We start from the raw sequence: 19402 nt of genomic DNA on the forward strand, positions 1-19402 counted from the left end.
ATCGACAGGACGAGGCGTCCAGGAAGACGAAGACGCTGAGTTGATTCGATGCCTCTAGTCGCTTCGATCCAAGAATTGAGTTGGATCGGTGGGAGCCCAAGTAGGAAAAATGGTAGGTGAAAGCCCAAATTGGGCCAAGTTGCAACGGCTGACTCGGGAGGGCTCTGGACATGGCGACATTGCATGGCCCAAAAAAAAGTAGGTTGTGTGTGGCGTGGCAGGCAAGGGAGAGAAAAGAAGAAGAAAATAAAGGAGGCGTGCGTTTGGCACAGCTAGCAAGCGCGCGTGCGAAGCGAGGAAAAAGTAATTAATGAATGAATCCATCCATTCGTTTGTGGCAATTCGTGTTCCGATGCCCCAGAACGAGGTGAGGCACCGCACGGCTTGGGTGCGCGCGTGGGGTCCGAAGTCAAACCGACTCGCTCGCTTCCCGTCAAAGCCGCACGTGGACCAAGGCCCCGAACTGTGGGTGGGCGGGCGACGAGGTGGCCTTCTCGTGCCGGGCGCGCAGGGACTCATGATTACGTACAGCACGCGCACTCGCTCCACATAAATATGCATACGGCTGCCATGGATACGCCTGATCGAGCTCCTCACGTGGACGCCGTCGCCACCGTCGTACGTGGAAGACGCGCGCGCTGCCGCATCGACCTCGCGACCCTGCCCAACCCGGTGCGCGCGCGACGAGCTCGACAATGAGCTGCACATCATCGTGCCGCTCTGCACCACCGCCGGCGGCAAGGTCGTGCTGCTCGCGACGGGCCACCACAAGGTGTTCGCGTACCACGCGGCGCGCAACGCCGTCGAGAAGGTGTTCTCCATGGAGGACCACGTCGACTTCCCCGTCTGCCACAACGAGGCCCGGCTGCACATCAACATCTGCCTCCACGAGGAGTGCCTCGCCGCCGTCCCCAAGGTGGCGCCGGACGATGACGCCTGCGCTGGGGACAAGAGGTTGCAGGTGAAGCTCGGCTGTGCGGCGGTGGTCGGCAGGCGCGAGAAGCACCCGCGGCTTTGCGAGAAATGTGCTGCTTTAGGACACGGTTATAAGTGTGTGGCCAGTGGGTGGGAGCAGATGACGTGGACGGCGGAGCTCAGAGATCACCTACCGCCGAGGCAGTATATTTGTTGATGAAAAAGTTAATTTTGAAATGTATATTTGTTTGCCGCAATTTCTTTATTGAAATGTTTAGTTTTATAGAAAGATATTTCGTCACCTAAAATTTGGTAATTATGTCATTTTAATACCTTAACATAGTGTGTATATATAAAAGATTTTTTTTATGACTGTGTCTCTAATTCTCGCCAATATTATGGCGTTGCCACCGCGAATCGGTTAATTGGTTGGATGCCAATATGATGTCAGTGTCCTTAGTTTCTTCAGACCTTGGTCGTCCTCTTAACCGTGTTGTTGTTGGTCGTCAAGATCCCGTACCCGACGTGCTAAGGAAGAACAGGAAGATAGGAAAGCACCTTTGGCGCTGCGCAATGCTTGCTGCAGTGTCGGCAGCTTGCGCACTGGCCTATTTCGAAGCTTGCGCACTGGCCAGCTCCTCGAAAGCCAGGGCTCAGACTCGGATCCGACCTTGGGACAGGAGAGAAAAATATAATATGTCGTTGCAGACTTGCAGTGGACTTAGAACCTCACTAGCCCCATGAAAGGGTAGCAATTGCACCAATCGTTTAATTATCAACATACTGTAATGTGGCATTGTGGCTGGATGGGTTGGTGCCGAGATGGCAGTAGCTGCCTGTGGTTTCTCTGCAGGAAATCCAGGAGCTTGGGCGCGATCTTGCCGGCCACCGTGCCGACACAGCAGCTTCCATCTCCGCTCCGGCCGCCCGGGCTCTCCCAGCTCGCCGGCACTGGTTCTTCACTTCACTCCCCGCGCGCATGCATGGAGCAGAGGGTTCAGCAGCCGTGGCCATGTAGCGGCCGGACGACGACCAGGAGACTAGCTACAGGCGTCTTCACGGGCAGACGGTGGATGGAAGATCGGTTTTGGGTTCGAATACGATACGAGTTCAAGTCCAAGTCATACCTCGATCGGAAGCCGACCGACCTAGCTTGGTAGATATAAACGGACTCCTGTGTCACCGCGCGTCCTCCCGACGAACCGACCACAGCCAGCCCGCCATGGCCGACCACGACGACCCCGAGGGCGACGCCACCCACGCCGGCGACGGCGACGGGAGGTCCCCGCCGTCCAAGCGCACCGACGGCCGCTGTCCCCAAGTACTACCCCCGATTCCCTCGCTCTGATCCTCGCTGTTCTGATTACTCCATCCATCTCATGAAACTTGTCTCAAATTTATCCGATGTATTAATACTCTCTATCTAAAACTAGGTGTCTCAAATTTATCTATTTAATTTAACTACGGATGTATCTCTAATCAAAAGTGAGACATATATTTTTAGGCGGAGAGAGTACTATCTAGTGTTTAGATACATCCAAATTTGATCTCACACGAAAAAACGCTCTCGCGACCGCGTCGTCCCCCGCGGGCGACGGGGCCGCGCCGCCACTCCCCCTCGTCCAGCTCCCCCTCGTCCAGCTCCCCCTCCTCCCCTTCTCCTCCGCCGTCGTCGGCGTGCGTCGCCGGGCAAGGCCCGGGCGGCGCCGGCGGCGGCGGCCCCTCGACTTCCCCTCTCGGCGCGGCGCCTGCGCGGGGTAGGTGCGGCCGGGAGGTGCTCCTCGGCCGGCGGCGGTCCGGCGTGGCGGGGTGAGATCCCCACGTCGGGTGGGAGGAGGGGTGGCGGCGCGGCCGTTGGCGGCGGAGCCGCACGAGCGGCGCCATGGCAGGGCCGCTCGGCCCAGATCTGGGCCCAGGCGGGGCCCGGAGGGGCACGGCGGTGGCTCTGCTCTTGGCACGCCGGCGGCGCTCCATGGAGGAAGAGAAGACAGGGCGGCGGTGGGTGGGCGGCGGCAGCACTTTGGCCGGCCAGCTGCGGCGCAGCGGGGCGGGGCTTTACGGGCCCTTTTGGGTCCGGCCGGGCCAGTTCGGGCCTGGTCTGCCTCGTAGCCTCGTCCGGTCGGCTACCGCGAAAGCGGTGGAGGCAGTTCCCTCCCGCGTGGCTGCGGTGCTGCTACCCCCGTCCCCGCTGCATCCCTTTTCTTCGTCTAGGCCTTGCTCCGGTGACCACAGTTAGGCGGCGAGGATGGCTACAAGACCGTGGTGGCGTGTGCGGGTGGGCGGTATGTTAGGTGGAGCACGTCGGAGCGTCTGGGGTGGTCGGTTTGGTGGTCGGGAGAAATCCCTGTCGGCATGCTCGACACCGACGCGGTGACGCCTACGGGTGTCACCTTTTCCTTCCTGAAGGGCGTCGGGTGTACCTCCTCCCCAATCCCCTCCGCATACCGGGGGAAACCCTAGGACTAGTCCGGGCAACAGCGGCGTCATCGTCGTCTCCTTGGTGAAGGTGTTGCTTGGTATGCGGTGCCTCGGCGTGCTAGGAGCATGGTGGTACTTCTCCGGAGGGCGCAGCGGTTGCGGGCCATCTTCGTTTTCGTCGAACTGCCGGTGTCGGCATTTTTTCTTCTTTCCTTTCTTTTTCTTTTCTTTTGGGCTTGGTTGTGCTGCGGCCCCAGCGCGTTCGTTGTATCGGGTCGTTTGCTATATTAATATAGCGGGGCGAAAGCCTACTTCGAAGAAGAAGATACATCCAAATTTAGATAAATCACATACATTTTTCATGGGACGGAGGACTGTACACTGGTGAAGCTCCAGGACGTATGACCTCGACCCGGTAGCCGTGGCCTCCTTGCCATGGAAGCCGGCGTCCTGGTCTTCAGCACCACCTGCAACGCAAGACCAAGTCTATCAACGTCCACAACGATGTCCTCTACAACGATGACGGGCAGGGCCGCTCCATAGATATTAGGGGCCTTAGGGTGACACGACATCAGTACTCCCTCGTTTATAGTGGAAAATCTTTCCTAGGGTAGGGGGCATGCCCCCCCCCCGCCCATTGCAGAAAATTCCTTAGGGATATAGATATCTATTTATGTTAAATTTTAAATGTTACTCAAAGTTTAAATATGGTTGGAGTTCTAGACCCCTTAACAATCTCCGTGAAGCTCCGCCACTTGGTCACACACAAAATACTTAGAAAATATTAGTATTCCGCAAGAGAAATATTAGAGTAATACAATAGCAAACTAGTAAATAATATTTACATTTAAAAGATACATGGTCTTCAGAATCTCGGTGAAGACATTTGGAACTATTTATTTATATTAATCGAGCTAACTATGCGCCATGATTATTATTTCTGCCAATAGCTATTTGTGTACATGTGTATACACATACAGTTGGCAATCCGCTAAATTAGTAAGTTCTAATCGTACAAGATGAAACTATCCTTTCAAGCACCGTCGAAATTTCTGAAGTAGGAACATTAATGTAGTACCATTTGGTAGATGATGATGATTTAAATGCAAGCGCCGTGATCAAGTAGCTTGGACAGCAAGGGCGAAGTACAGTGTTCTGCTCACCTCAGGCCTCCACACAGAGCATTATGAGGAAACAGAGAAAAACTTTTGGACTGGGGTACTAATTTGCCCACTCACGCTCTTCAGAATCTCGGTGAAGGCATTTGAAACTATTTATTTATATTAATCAAGCTAACTATGCGCCATGATTATTATTTCTACCAATAGCTATTTGTTTACATATGTATATACATACTGTCGACAATCCGCTAAATTAGCAAGTTCTAGTCATCAAGATGAAACTATCCTTTCAAGCACCGTCGAAAGATAAAACTATCCTTTCAAGCACCATCGAAATTTCTAAAGTAGGAACATTAATGTAGTACCATTTGGTAGCTGATGATGATTTAAATGCAAGCGCCGTGATCAAGTAGCTTGGACAGCAAGGGCAAAGTATAGTGTTCTGCTCAGCTCAGTCAGGCCTCAAGCACGGAGTATTATGAGGAAACAGAGAAAAACTTTTGGGCTGGGGTACTAATTTGCTCACTCCTGGTCTGGTATGTAAGGCAACGGCCTAAGAGGGAGTTCTGAACACCTGTAATTTTGTGTAGCATCATATAAGCTTATGTTCTCAATTGTGTGTACACAATTCCTGGTGAACTGATCCTTAAATTGCGCCAGTCTCTGTTTAACATGGAATTTCATACGGAATCTCCTTCTTCCCCCTTTCTGATAGCCATTCGCTGGATTAGTGCCTCAGTTATTGCTTGGTTACTACTTTATTATAAAATAATAAAATAAAGTACCTTAACATGTTTTTCTTTTACCATATTGTAGGATGACCCGACAGGTGTTCAAATAATCATCAAGAATGAAATATTTGGAAGACCATTTTGCTCGCCATCACGGGGGCTGTTTGATCTTGTCACACATGTAAACGAGCCTACGACAGTTTACACCAGAAAATGTTCTGTTTCTTTACCACTAGGGCTTGGCTCCAAGCCTGCGGCAGATTCAAGTCCAATCGACGTGGAGGGTTTGGTAGGTCAAGAACTCCTTGAGATATTCGAGGTGTCTGCCAATTTCCACTTCGTTGGAACTATCCTGGTTTGCGATACGTTTTCGTGCAAGACTATCTATGAGATAAACAACTGGGACCAAACATACTATGACTTCACTTCTAGAAGAAAAAAATGGGTATCAAGCGGAAATGCAGCAGCGAAATTTAAGGTACGGTATGCAGAATCATAGTTGATGTTTTCTTATGAATTTTGATCTCTCACAGTTAGATCCTTACCTATTTTCCCCTCTTTTTTAAGTGCTTCCTAGCATTTATATCTAAATCTTGTCTCAGTTGGGTTTGTACCGTGGTTTGTCTTGTTTGGTTCTGTTTAGAGAGGGGCACTTAGTTTAGCTAGTCATTACATTCCCATTCTAGTCCCCTGTGATGATTTGTTGCATCTCTGTTCTGGAAAAGTGAGATTAGATTCTGGAGCTCCTGGTTCAGTTTAGACATTAGAAAATATCTTTTCGTCAATTTTGCCCTGTTTTCATGGTGATCCAAAACCCTTTGCCAATGCATTCACCCGACATAGGTTCTAGGAAACCAACACACGCCTGACAATGATCATGCTAGCTTGATACAATATTAATTCATATCCTTGTTAATTGTTTTATATTGGCTTATCTGCATCCTACATGCAGGATAAACTGGCGTTGACTGGACCATCTCGCGCCACAACCGCAAATAGCGGGTTTGTTATTAAAGTTTATATCCCCGGGACAAGGAAGAAAGATGTTGAAATATGTAAACTGCCGTGCCACACGGATGACGAAAGCTTGTACAACGAACTCAGGACCCACACTATCAAAACTAGCAGAGGCCGTCTCTACGTGACATGTGCAGTGCTTCCTGATGCCCTGGACGGTTTTGTCAAGATCTTACTACGATTACCCAGTAGCTGGAGAGGTGCTGCGGGTGCCACAATTTATGGACTCATCACGGCACGCATTGAGAGGTTTGACATCGAGAGTACATTGTTCATCAAAGATTTCAAGGAGGCGGTGGCACTGGAGGAGGTGTCCCCCTTGCGTATCAAGGAAGGTTACATCCGTGTGAGGGTTCCTTTGATGAGAACTAGTCTAGTTGCGCCAATTGGAGAGTATATACACGTTAAGGGGAAGGTACATGTTTGTGGCTATGATGACAACATTCCTATCACTATCGATCACCGTATACTCATCGACCGTGATGAACTGCGTACCCCATGGATCAAGTGTGGAGAATCCTTAAGTGCTGTTAGGATGTGGTTGAGACCCATATTCTAACATACAATATACGGCTTGGAGTATAATGCTATTGTTCGCAGATAGTCTATGCTAAATTTCGTTGCCTTGGCGTCACGTGACAGACTGACGTGATGGTTCCTCAGTTTTAAAAGCATGCTGAATTCTTTTAGGCGTTGATGAAGTGTTGTTAATTTAATCTCCATCAAAACATTTTGGAACGCGAATAAGAAAATCAAAATGGAAACCAAATTAACAACGAACCACCAAGTGAAAGTACATCGATCATTATGAAGAGCAAGAAACCATACCACATCAATCGTCGTCTAACATTCAACAAATCGATTATTTCGCTGCAACTTTTGTAGCCGAACAAAATAAAATTGAACGAATCCCAATGCCACTTCATATGCTTCGGTGAAGCCAACGACCATTCCCTAGTCCACGCGGCATCATAGGCCGCCACGATCAGTGGTGAATCCAGGATACAAAATAAAGGGTTGGATCAAACCTACTGCAGGGAACTAATCCGAGTAATGAAGGCGAATATGACGTCTCTAAGTTTAAATTTAAATACATATGGACTATCATAATACCAATCAGAACCGTGACAACCACCAATTGTAATTGGTGAGCGAAACAGTGAAAGTAGAAAACATATGGACTATCATAATACAAATCAGTTTTTGCAAACCATTGAATTCTCCCCTCATATTGGAAGCTCTATCTACCCCTGACCACGTGGCCTAGAAATAGGCAAGTCGATCATGTGAAGAAACAACACGAACCAGAGCTAATGACCACGAAAAGCTATCCTTTGTGCTATGAGATATCTAGCACGATCTAATGATGAAGTCAAACTGGGGTTTTTATATAATTTTTGCCTCCTTAGAGTGCATATAATTTTTTGCCTCCTTAGAGTGCATATAATTTTTTGCTTGCAATGTTGTGGAAGCTACTTGGACCACCAAACATGTTTTCTTTTTTTTGAAACGAGGCAAAAGCTTTGCCAATATATTGATATAGAAGGAGCAAACAGGGTATGGCCTAGGCCAAAAAGAAAAAATAAAGAGGGACAGGCCCCTGAAAAGACAGAATCAACCCATAAGCTCAGCAAGGTTTTTAGCTCCGGCTAGCACCCGGGCTTCCCCTTCTTTTTTGATCCTACGCATGACCTCCGAAGGCAAGGAAGACTTGCCGTTGAAGACTCTCTCGTTCCTTTCCTTCCAAATCTCCCGGGCAATGAGCATGATTGCTCGTTTTGAGACCTTTCGGGGAAGAGGAGGGTGATTTGGCGGTGGCCTGCCGGTATTCGAGAACTTTAGGCCGGTTGGTCCCCATGCCGAGCAGACGGATCCGGGACAAGAGAGCCAGCTGGCCGCGGCCGACCGGATCCTTCTAGAGTAGCGACATTCAAAGAGCATGTGCCGAGCTGTCTCCGGGTGCACCCGCATAGCCGGCAAGAAGGGGTGTGGGGCCATCCACGCTTGGCTAGGCGGTCGGCGGTCCAAAGACGATTCTGAACTGCGAGCCAAGCGAAGAAACGACACTTGGGCGGGGCCCAGGTCTTCCAGATGATCGAACCGAAGGCGCACGGTAGAGAGGCCATGAATTGTGCCTTATAGGCGGAACTAGCCGAATAGCAGCCATTAGGCGAGATGGTCCAAATGATGGAGTCTTCGATGTCCGGGGATAACTGGACATCCGAAAGGAGGTCCCATAAGTGAACGAACTGAGCAATATGATCGGCGGTGAAGGAGTCCACCACAAGGTCGGTAATCCGAGTTCCGGCCATTTAGAGCATCCCGAACAGTCCGGTTTTTCCTTCCGGAAGCTTTAAAGATTAGGGGCGCAAGGTCTTTAGGGGCGAACCATTAAGCCGGGAGGAGGACCGAAGGAGGCCTTCTCGCCGTCGCCAATAGTCACTCCGGTGGCCGCGCTGAAAAGCCGACGATCGGAATCATCATTGGGGGTTTCGGTCCCCACCCAAGGCTTTCCTGGGGCCTTCCACTCGTACCATAACCAGCGGAGTCTTAGGGCACGAGAGAATTTTTCCAAGTCGAGGATTCCCGGTCCGCCAAGCTCCTTGGGTCGACATACCTTCTGCCAATTAACCTTGCACTTTCCTCCGCTCACAGAATCCTTGCAGGCCCAAAGCATACCTCGGCTGATCTTGGCAAAAGCCTTTAGGGTGCCCTTATCCGCCTTGAGGGCCGTGAGGAGGAAAATCGGCATGGAGGATAAAACCGATTTCACATACGCGCAACATCCGGCCCGAGTGAGGTATTTGCCTTTCAAGGGGTTCAACCGCGCTGCCGCCTTGTCGATATAGGGCTGGAGATCGGCCTTTCTAAGTCTGCCGAGCGACAGGGGCAGACCAAGATACTTGAGAGGGAACTGAACGATGTCGGCCGGGAAGTTTGCCAGGACCAATGTTAGGTCAATGTCAGAGCAGCGTATCGGAGCAATGGAACTCTTTCCCACGTTGGTCACCATCCCAGTAACCATCCCAAAATTCTGAAGAATGCTGGCCAGGTTTGTCACATCACGCTCATTAGGGACCAGGAAGATGGCGGCGTCATCCGCATACATGGAGGTGCGGGGTCCCGGAAGTCCTCCAGGCATTCCAAGAAGCAGGCCAGAGGAGGTTGCCCTTTCCAATATATGTTGCAGCGGGTCGATGGCGATGTCAAAAAGCAAGGGCGACAGAGGGTCTCGTTGTCTAAGGCCACGACCGTGGACGATATCTTTCCCAGGGATGTGATACGTCTCCAACGTATCGATAATTTCTTGTGTTCCATGCCACATTATTGATGTTATCTACATGTTATATGCACACTTTATGTCATATTCGTGCATTTTCTGGAACTAACCTATTAACAAGATGCCGAAGTGCCGGTTCGTTTTCTGCTGTTTTTGGTTTCGTAAATCCTAGTAACGAAATATTCTCGAATCGGACGAAATCAACGCCCGTGGTTCCTATTTTACCCGAAGCATCCGAACACCCGAGAACCGCCGGAGAGGGGGCACGGGGCCACCAAACCCTAGCCCGGCGCGGCCAAGGGGGGGCGCGCCCCCTAGGGTGTGGACCCCCTTCGACCTTCCTGCGCCGCCTCTCCGCCTATAAAAAGCCCCCGGATCGGAAAACCCGATACCAATTGACGAAACCCACGAAACCTTCCGGAGCCGCCGCCATCGCGAAGCCAAGATCTGGGGGACAGGATCTCTGTTCCGGCACCCTGCCGGAGCGGGGAAGTGCCCCCGGAAGGCTTCTCCATCGACACCGCTGCCATCTCCACCGCCATCTTCATCACCGCTGCTGCTCCCATGAGGAGGGAGTAGTTCTCCATCGAGGCTCGGGGCTGTACCGGTAGCTATGTGGTTCATCTCTCTCCTATGTAGTTCAATACAATAATCTCATGAGCTGCCTTACATGATTGAGATTCATATGATGATGCTTGTAATCTAGATGTCATTATGCTAGTCAAGTGAGTTTTACTTATGTGATCTCCGGAGACTCCTCGTCCCACGTGTGTAAAGGTGACAAGTGTGTGCACCGTGTGGGTCTCTTAGGCTAGATTTCACAGAATACTTATTCACTCGTTGAATGGCATAGTGAGGTGCTTATTTATATCTCTTTATGATTGCAATGTGTTTGTATCACAATTTATCTATGTGCTACTCTAGTGATGTGTTATTAAAGTAGTTTTATTCCTCCTACACGTGTGTAAAGGTGACAGATGCGTGCACCGTGTTAGTACTTGGTTTATGCTATGATCATGATCTCTTGTAGATTATGGAGTTAACTATTGCTATGATAATATTGATGTGATCTATTCCTCCTACATATGCATGAAGGTGACGAGTGTGCATGCTATGCTAGTACTTGGTTTAGTAGCGTTGATCTATCTTACACTAAAGGTTACTTAAACATGAGCATTATTGTGGAGCTTGTTAACTCCGGCATTGAGGGTTCGTGTAATCCTACGCAATGTGTTCATCATCCAACAAAAGTGTAGAGTATGCATTTATCTATTATGTTATGTGATCAATGTTGAGAGTGTCCACTAGTGAAAGTCTATTCCCTAGGCCTTGTTCCTAAATACTGCTGAGTTACTACTGCTTGTTTACTACTACTGCGTTACTACTGCTTGTTTACCGCGTTACTACTGCTGCAATACCACCACCATCAACTACACGCCAAGCACTTTTCTGGCACCGTTGCTACTGCTCATACTTATTCATACCACCTGTATTTCACTATCTCTTCGCCGAACTAGTGCACCTATTAGGTGTGTTGGGGACACAAGAGACTTCTTGCTTTGTGGTTGCGGGGTTGCATGAGAGGGATATCTTTGACCTCTTCCTCCCCGAGTTCGATAAACCTTGGGTATCCACTTAAGGGAAACTTGCTCGCTGTTCTACAAACCTCTCGCTCTTGGAGGCCCAACACTGTCTACAAGAATAGAAGCTCCCGTAGACATCAAGCACTTTTCTGGCGCCGTTGTCGGGGAGGAAAGGTAAAAAGGCTCTCATACTACGGTCTCAGGTAAAGTAATTTTCTGGCGCCGTTGTGTGTTTGCTCAAAGCTATTTCCTTTAGATCCTGCAATTGCATCTTGTTGTTTCTTGTTTACACTAGTTTGGCATAATGTACAAGAGTGAGCTTCTTGTTCTATTTCCTGATTTAAAACATGGATTGTTTGATGCGAAAATTAAAAAACCTATGAAATCTTCTTTGCATGCTGGTAGTAATATTAGTATGAACGCTTTGAACACCATTGTTGACAATAATATAGAAAGTTCTAAGCTTGGGGAAGCTGGTTTTCATGATATTTTTAGTCCCCCAAGCATTGAGGAGAAAAATTTTCTTTAATGATACTTTGCCTCCTATTTATGATGATTATAATGATAGTGGTCTTTTGGTGCCACCTACTATGGAGAGTGAATTTGATTATGATTACAATATGCCTCCTACACTTGATGAGAATAATAATGATAGCTACTTTGTTGAATTTGCTCCCACTACAACTAATAAAACTGATTATGCTTATGTTGGGAGTAGTAATAATTTTATGCATGAGACTCATGATAAGAATGTTTCATTTGATAGTTATATTGTTGAGTTTGCTCATGATGCTACTGAAAGTTATTATGAGAGAGGAAAATATGGTTGTAGAAATTTTCATGTTACTAAAACACCTCTCTATGTGCTGAAATTTTTGATGCTACACTTGTTTTATCTTCCTATGCTTGTTACTTTGCTCTTCATGAACTTGTTTATTTACAAGATTCCTATGCATAGGAAGCATGTTAGACTTAAATGTGTTTTGAATTTGCCTCTTGATGCTCTCTTTTGCTTCACATACTATTTCTTGCGAGTGCATCATTAAAACTCGCTGAGCCCATCTTAATGGCTAAAAAGAAAGAACTTCTTGGGAGATAACCCATGTGTTATTTTGCTACAGTACTTTGTTTTATATTTGTGTCTTGGAAGTTGTTTACTACTGTAGCAACCTCTCCTTATCTTAGTTTTGAGTTTTGTTGTGCCAAGTAAAGTCTTTGATAGAAAAGTAAGTACTAGATTTGGATTACTGCGCAGTTCCAGATTTCTTTGCTGTCACGAATCTGAGCCCACTGCCCTGCAGGAAGCTCAGAAAATTATGCCAATTTACGTGCATGATCCTCAGATATGTACGCAACTTTCATTCAATTTGAGCATTTTCATTTGAGCAAGTCTGGTGGCCTAATAAAATCCATCTTTACGTACTGTTCTGTTTTGACAGATTCTGCCTTTTATTTCGCATTGCCTCTTTTGCTATGTTGGATGAATTTCTTTGATCCATTGATGTCCAGTAGCTTTATGCAATGTCCAGAAGTGTTAAGAATGATTGTGTCACCTCCGAACATGTTAATTTTTATTGTCCACTAACCCTCTAATGAGTTGTTTCGAGTTTGGTGTGGAGGAAGTTTTCAAGGGTCAAGAGAGGAGGATGATATGATCAAGGAGAGTGAAAGCTCTAAGCTTGGGGATGCACCCGGTGGTTCACCCCTGCATATATCAAGAAGACTCAAGCGTCTAAGCTTGGGGATGCCCAAGGCATCCCCTTCTTCATCAACAAACTATCAGGTTCCTCCCCTGAAACTATATTTTTATTCGGCCACATCTTATGTACTTTACTTGGAGCGTCTGTTTGTTTGTTTCTATTTTTGTTTTTGTTTGAATAAATTGGATTACATCATGCTTGTGTGGGAGAGAGACACGCTCCGCTGGTTCGTATGAACACATGTGTTCTTAGCTCATAATATTCATGGCGAAGTTTCCTCTTCGTTAAATTGTTATATGGTTGGAATTGGAAAATGATACATGTAGTAATTGCTATAAATGTCTTGGGTAATGTGATACTTGGCAATTGTTGTGCTCATGTTTAAGCTCTTGCATCATATGCTTTGCACCCATTAGTGAAGAAATACATAGAGCTTGTTAAAATTTGGTTTGCATATTTGGTTTCTCTAAGGTCTAGATAATTTCTAGTATTGAGTTTGAACAACAAGGAAGACGGTGTGGAGTCTTATAATGTTTACAATATGTCTTTTATGTGAGTTTTGCTGCACCGGTTCATCCTTGTGTTTGTTTCAAATAAGCCTTGCTAGCCTAAACCTTGTATCGAGAGGGAATACTTCTCATGCATCCAAAATACTTGAGCCAACCACTATGCCATTTGTGTCCACCATACCTACCTATACTACATGGTATTTTCCCGCCATTCCAAAGTAAATTGCTTGAGTGCTACCTTTAAAATTCCATCATTCACCTTTGCAATATATAGCTCATGGGACAAATAGCTTAAAAACTATTGTGGTATTGAATATGTAATTATGCACTTTATCTCTTATTAAGTTGCTTGTTGTGCGATAACCATGTTTACTCGGGGAACGCCATCAACTCATTGTTGAATTTCATGTGAGTTGCTATGCATGTTCGTCTTGTCTCGAAGTAAGGGCGATCTACACCGAGTTGAATGGTTTGAGCATGCATATTGTGAGAGAAGAACATTGGGCCGCTAACTAAAGCCATGATTCATGGTGGAAGTTTCAGTTTTGGACAAATATCCTCAAGTCTCTAATGAGAAAAGAATTAATTGTTGTCAAATGCTTAAGCATTAAAAGAGGAGTCCATTATCTCGTTGTCTATGTTGTCCCGGTATGGATGTCTAAGTTGAGAATAATCAAAAGCGAGAAATCCAAATGCGAGCTTTCTCCTTAGACCTTTGTACGAGCGGCATAGAGGTACCCCTTTGTGAAACTTGGTTAAAGCATATGTATTGCGGTGATAATCCAGGTAGTCCAAGCTAATTAGGACAAGGTGCGGGCACTATTGGTACACTATGCATGAGGCTTGCAACTTATAAGATATAATTTACATGATGCATATGCTTTATTACTACCGTTGACAACATTGTTTCATGTTTTCAAAATCAAAGCTCTAGCACAAATATAGCAATCGATGCTTTTCCTCTATGAGGACCATTCTTTTACTTTCAATGTTGAGTCGGTTCACCTATTTCTCTCCATCTCAAGAAGCAAACACTTGTGTGAACTGTGCATTGATTCTTACATATTTGCATATTGCATTTGTTATATTGCTTTGCATTGACAATTATCCATGAGATATACATGTTATAAGTTGAAAGCAACCGCTGAAACTTAATCTTCTTTTGTGTTGCTTCAATACCTTTACTTTGAATTATTGCTTTATGAGTTAACTCTTATGCAAGACTTATTGATGCTTGTCTTGAAGTGCTATTCATGAAAAGTCTTTGCTATATGATTCGAGTTGTTTACTCATGTCATTACCATTGTTTTGATCGCTGCATTCACTACATATGCTTTACAAATAGTATGATCAAGTTTATGATGGCATGTCACTCCGGAAATTATCTTTGTTATCGTTTTACCTCGCTCGGGACGAGCAGAACTAAGCTTGGGGATGCTGATACGTCTCCAACGTATCGATAATTTCTTGTGTTCCATGCCACATTATTGATGTTATCTACATGTTATATGCACACTTTATGTCATATTCGTGCATTTTCCGGAACTAACCTATTAACAAGATGCCGAAGTGCCAGTTCCTGTTTTCTGCTGTTTTTGGTTTCAGAAATCCTAGTAACGAAATATTCTCGGAATCGGACGAAATCAACGCCCAGGTTCCTATTTTACCCGGAAGCATCCAGAACACCCGAGAACCGCCAGAGAGGGGGCACAGGGCCACCAAACCCTAGCCCGGCGCGGCCAAGGGGGGGGCGCGCCCCCCTAGGGTGTGGACCCCCCTTCGACCTTCCTGCGCCGCCTCTCCGCCTATAAAAAGCCCCTGGATCAGAAAACCCGATACCAATTGACGAAACCCACGAAAACCTTCCAGAGCCGACGCCATCGCGAAGCCAAGATCGCGGGGACAGGATCTCTGTTCCGGCACCCCGCCGGAGCGGGGAAGTGCCCCGGAAGGCTTCTCCATCGACACCGCTGCCATCTCCACCGCCATCTTCATCACCGCTGCTGCTCCCATGAGGAGGGAGTAGTTCTCCATCGAGGCTGGGGGCTGTACCGGTAGCTATGTGGTTCATCTCTCTCCTATGTAGTTCAATACAATAATCTCATGAGCTGCCTTACATGATTGAGATTCATATGATGATGCTTGTAATCTAGATGTCATTATGCTAGTCAAGTGAGTTTTACTTATGTGATCTCCGGAGACTCCTCGTCCCACGTGTGTAAAGGTGACAGTGTGTGCACCGTGTGGGTCTCTTAGGCTAGATTTCAGAGAATACTTATTCACTGTTGAATGGCATAGTGAGGTGCTTATTTATATCTCTTTATGATTGCAATGTGTTTGTATCACAATTTATCTATGTGCTACTCTAGTGATGTGTTATTAAAGTAGTTTTATTCCTCCTACACGTGTGTAAAGGTGACAGTGCGTGCACCGTGTTAGTACTTGGTTTATGCTATGATCATGATCTCTTGTAGATTATGGAGTTAACTATTGCTATGATAATATTGATGTGATCTATTCCTCCTACATATGCATGAAGGTGACGAGTGTGCATGCTATGCTAGTACTTGGTTTAGTAGCGTTGATCTATCTTACACTAAAGGTTACTTAAACATGAGCATTATTGTGGAGCTTGTTAACTCCGGCATTGAGGGTTCGTGTAATCCTACGCAATGTGTTCATCATCCAACAAAAGTGTAGAGTATGCATTTATCTATTCTGTTATGTGATCAATGTTGAGAGTGTCCACTAGTGAAAGTCTATTCCCTAGGCCTTGTTCCTAAATACTCGCTGAGTTACTACTGCTTGTTTACTACTACTGCGTTACTACACGCTTGTTTATTGTTTTACTGCGTTACTACTCGCTGCAATACCACCACCATCAACTACACGCCAAGCACTTTTCTCGGCACCGTTGCTACTTGCTCATACTTATTCATACCACCTGTATTTCACTATCTCTTCGCCGAACTAGTGCACCTATTAGGTGTGTTGGGGACACAAGAGACTTCTTGCTTTGTGGTTGCAGGGTTGCATGAGAGGGATATCTTTGACCTCTTCCTCCCTGAGTTCGATAAACCTTGGGTATCCACTTAAGGGAAACTTGCTGCTGTTCTACAAACCTCTGCTCTTGGAGGCCCAACACTGTCTACAAGAATAGAAGCTCCCGTAGACATCAGGATGCCATTGAGGATGACCCGTGATGAAGCTGAGGAGAATAAGGTGACCATCATAGCCCGCCATCTCGGGGGGAAGCCGAGACGTTGCATGAGTTCCAGAATATAATCCCAGCGGACAGTGTCAAAAGCCTTGGCGATATCCGACTTAATGAGGAGGGCTGGGGTCTTGGTGCGATGAAGCTTGCGGGCACTTGTTCTCGACATACATGAAGTTGTCATGGATGGTCCTGGTCTTGATAAAAGCGCTTTGGCTGCGAGAAACGATAGTGTCCATCTTCGGGCTGAGCCGACGGGCCATAGCTTTGGCGATGATCTTCGGTATCGCATGAATGAGACTTATGGGTCCGAAATCAGTGATGGATTCCGCGCCATCCTTCTTAGGGAGGAGAACAATGTTAGCCGTATTGATGATGTGAAAATTGGGGGCTGATTGCTCGGAGAAGGCGTTGACGGCTTTCATGATATCATCCTTGATGATTTCCCAACACGACCGGAAAAAGTAATGGAGTAACCATCAGGGCCGGGAGCCTTATCAGCAGGCATGTCATCAATCGCCTCTTTTATTTCAAGCTCAGAGAAAGGCAGGTCGAGATCCTCCAGCATGTGGTGGATGGGGTTTATGGCCGCCCAGTTGAAGACAAGCTCGCGTGGAGGTGGTCGGCCCAGGGTATGGGAGAAATGGTCGAAAATAATCCTTTCCTTGTCCTCATGGGTCGTGGCCCAACCAGTATTGACCACCAAACATGTTTTCCAAACACAGCAAGCGAGTGTACCCCCGCCTATTTTTTTTTTGTAAATACATCATTTCTAAATGTGTTGGCCTCAATAGAAACAGAAAGCGGCATCCCTTATCCCTCTGCTTGCTCTGCCAGCCACCGATGTTTGTGTCGCCTGCCGCTTCTCTCGCTCCCGCTGGCCACCACCCGCATAAGCGTCTCCATTGTTTGCACGCTCATCAACATCCGCTATCTCTCATGTGGCGTCCGTCGCGCGCCTTCTTCGTCAAGTGCTGTCCTGGCGTCGTGGCCGGTCACCACAGGAAACGCGAGAACAAAACCTAATACTGTAAGAAAAATCAATCGTAACAATGCGACTTGGTCGGACGCCACGCCTCGGCTTCGCTCTAAAACTCGGCCGACAATGCCCCCTTGCTCCGCCCGGGACCGCTTTGCCCGGGAACTAGAGCAGGCTACGACAAAAGCGGTGGGATGTATTACTCACGAACATTTTCGCTCGTCCTTTTTACACATACTACATAAACATCCTTTCTTTTTGCCTGAAAACTTGTGGGCCAACATAACATCAGGATGTTTCTTTCAGATATTATAGACTTTTTAACCTTTTTGTTTTAATGCATTTTTTTTATAATCATAGTTTTGTATGTACCTACGAGGCCAAAACACTGCCTCTCGGAGAGGGGAGCCTGTACTTTACTTCCTCCGTCTCATTGAACTTGCCTAAGATTTATCAAAATCTGGATGGATCTACGTTCTAGATGACGTCTAGATACATCTAAATTTCGATGAATCTCGACGGAGGGAGTATTTTGGTTAGAGATTTGATGGTAGAGGCTGTGTGGTTCTTGATGAACTTGGGCTCGGTTTGGGTTGGAACTCGAGTTCAAATCAGAGAGTGGACTAATGGAACCGGGCGGCACGTGATCCTGCACTTTTGATTGGTCCAGTTTCTTTGCGTGGGGTCCACTGCTGGAATGGGTGTTGTCCATATACGGGTACAAAACTACAATACATGCGCGTGTGGGCCCTCTACCCTCTCCCTCTCCCCATCGATCCCCATCCTCTCCCCATCGATCCCAATCAGCGCCGCCCCGTCCTAGACGCCGTCCCCATCCCCGACGGCGGGTTCGAGAACGCCAACTGCGGCCGCCCATGCGCACGACGCAGCGGCGCGGTGCGGCGCCGACGGCAACGAGATGATGCGCTTCCAGTGACGCCCAGCCGCCGTCGCAGGCGACGTCTTCGGCGTCGGCGTCGCCACATGCCAGCTCGGCTCGTCGGGCTCCGCGGTGTGCACCTTCGCCTGCAGCGGCGCCGCGCACGCCAGGGCCGCCGTGTCGTCGTCGCCCGATAAAGGACGTCGTCGCGCAGGACGCGGAGCGCCGGGCAACCGTCCCCAACGCCACGTCGACGATGCCGAGCTCGGGCCACCTCGACGCCGCCCGTCCCCGACGCCACGTCGACGCCGCCCATCCCCGACGCCACGTCGACGCCGCCCTGCCCCCGACGCCGGCCCCGTCCCGAGCTCGCCCGGACCTCGTCGCCGCCCAGCCCCGAACGCCACCTCGACGACGCCCTGTCCCCGACGCCGGTCCCATCCCGAGCTCGCTCGGGACGCCACCTCGACGTCGCCCCGTCCGGACGAAGCCTCGACGCCGCCCCTGTCCCCGACGCCGGCCCCGCCCCAAGCTTGCCTAGCCATGGTGCTCGCCTGCGCGTGGTGGAGGTTGGCGGCGGAGGGCGCCGCGACGAGCGGCGGTAGCATGATGGCGGCGCGGGCTCCGCTGCCGTCCGCCCGCCCGACGGGCGCCGCGCCTCAACCACCAGCTTCTCGCGCGCGCCGCGCCTCCGCCATTTGCCCAGATACTGCTGATTTTGGAGGAGAGATAGGGGCGCGATTTGGGGGAGCCGCGTATTGTACGAAGTACTATCTGTATCAGAGCAATGATCAGCTTCTGTACGGGCCCACCAAAACACCTGGACCAATGGTAGCCTGACTTACACCAGGAGCATATGCCGGCCGGTTCAACGCAGCACTTTCCGGCAATACCGCCTCGGAAACCGACGCAACAAACCGACTCCCGATTGAGCCCCGGGCCGTTATATGCGCAGCCCCACCCACGAACCAAACAACCGACCACACCCCGCTCCCCACGCACGCACGAACACGACCGAGTCGCCGCCCCCGCCGCCGCCCGACACCCACCGGAAT

This window comes from Lolium rigidum, chromosome 5 (assembly GCF_022539505.1).
Source record: "Lolium rigidum isolate FL_2022 chromosome 5, APGP_CSIRO_Lrig_0.1, whole genome shotgun sequence".
NCBI lineage: Eukaryota > Viridiplantae > Streptophyta > Magnoliopsida > Poales > Poaceae > Lolium > Lolium rigidum.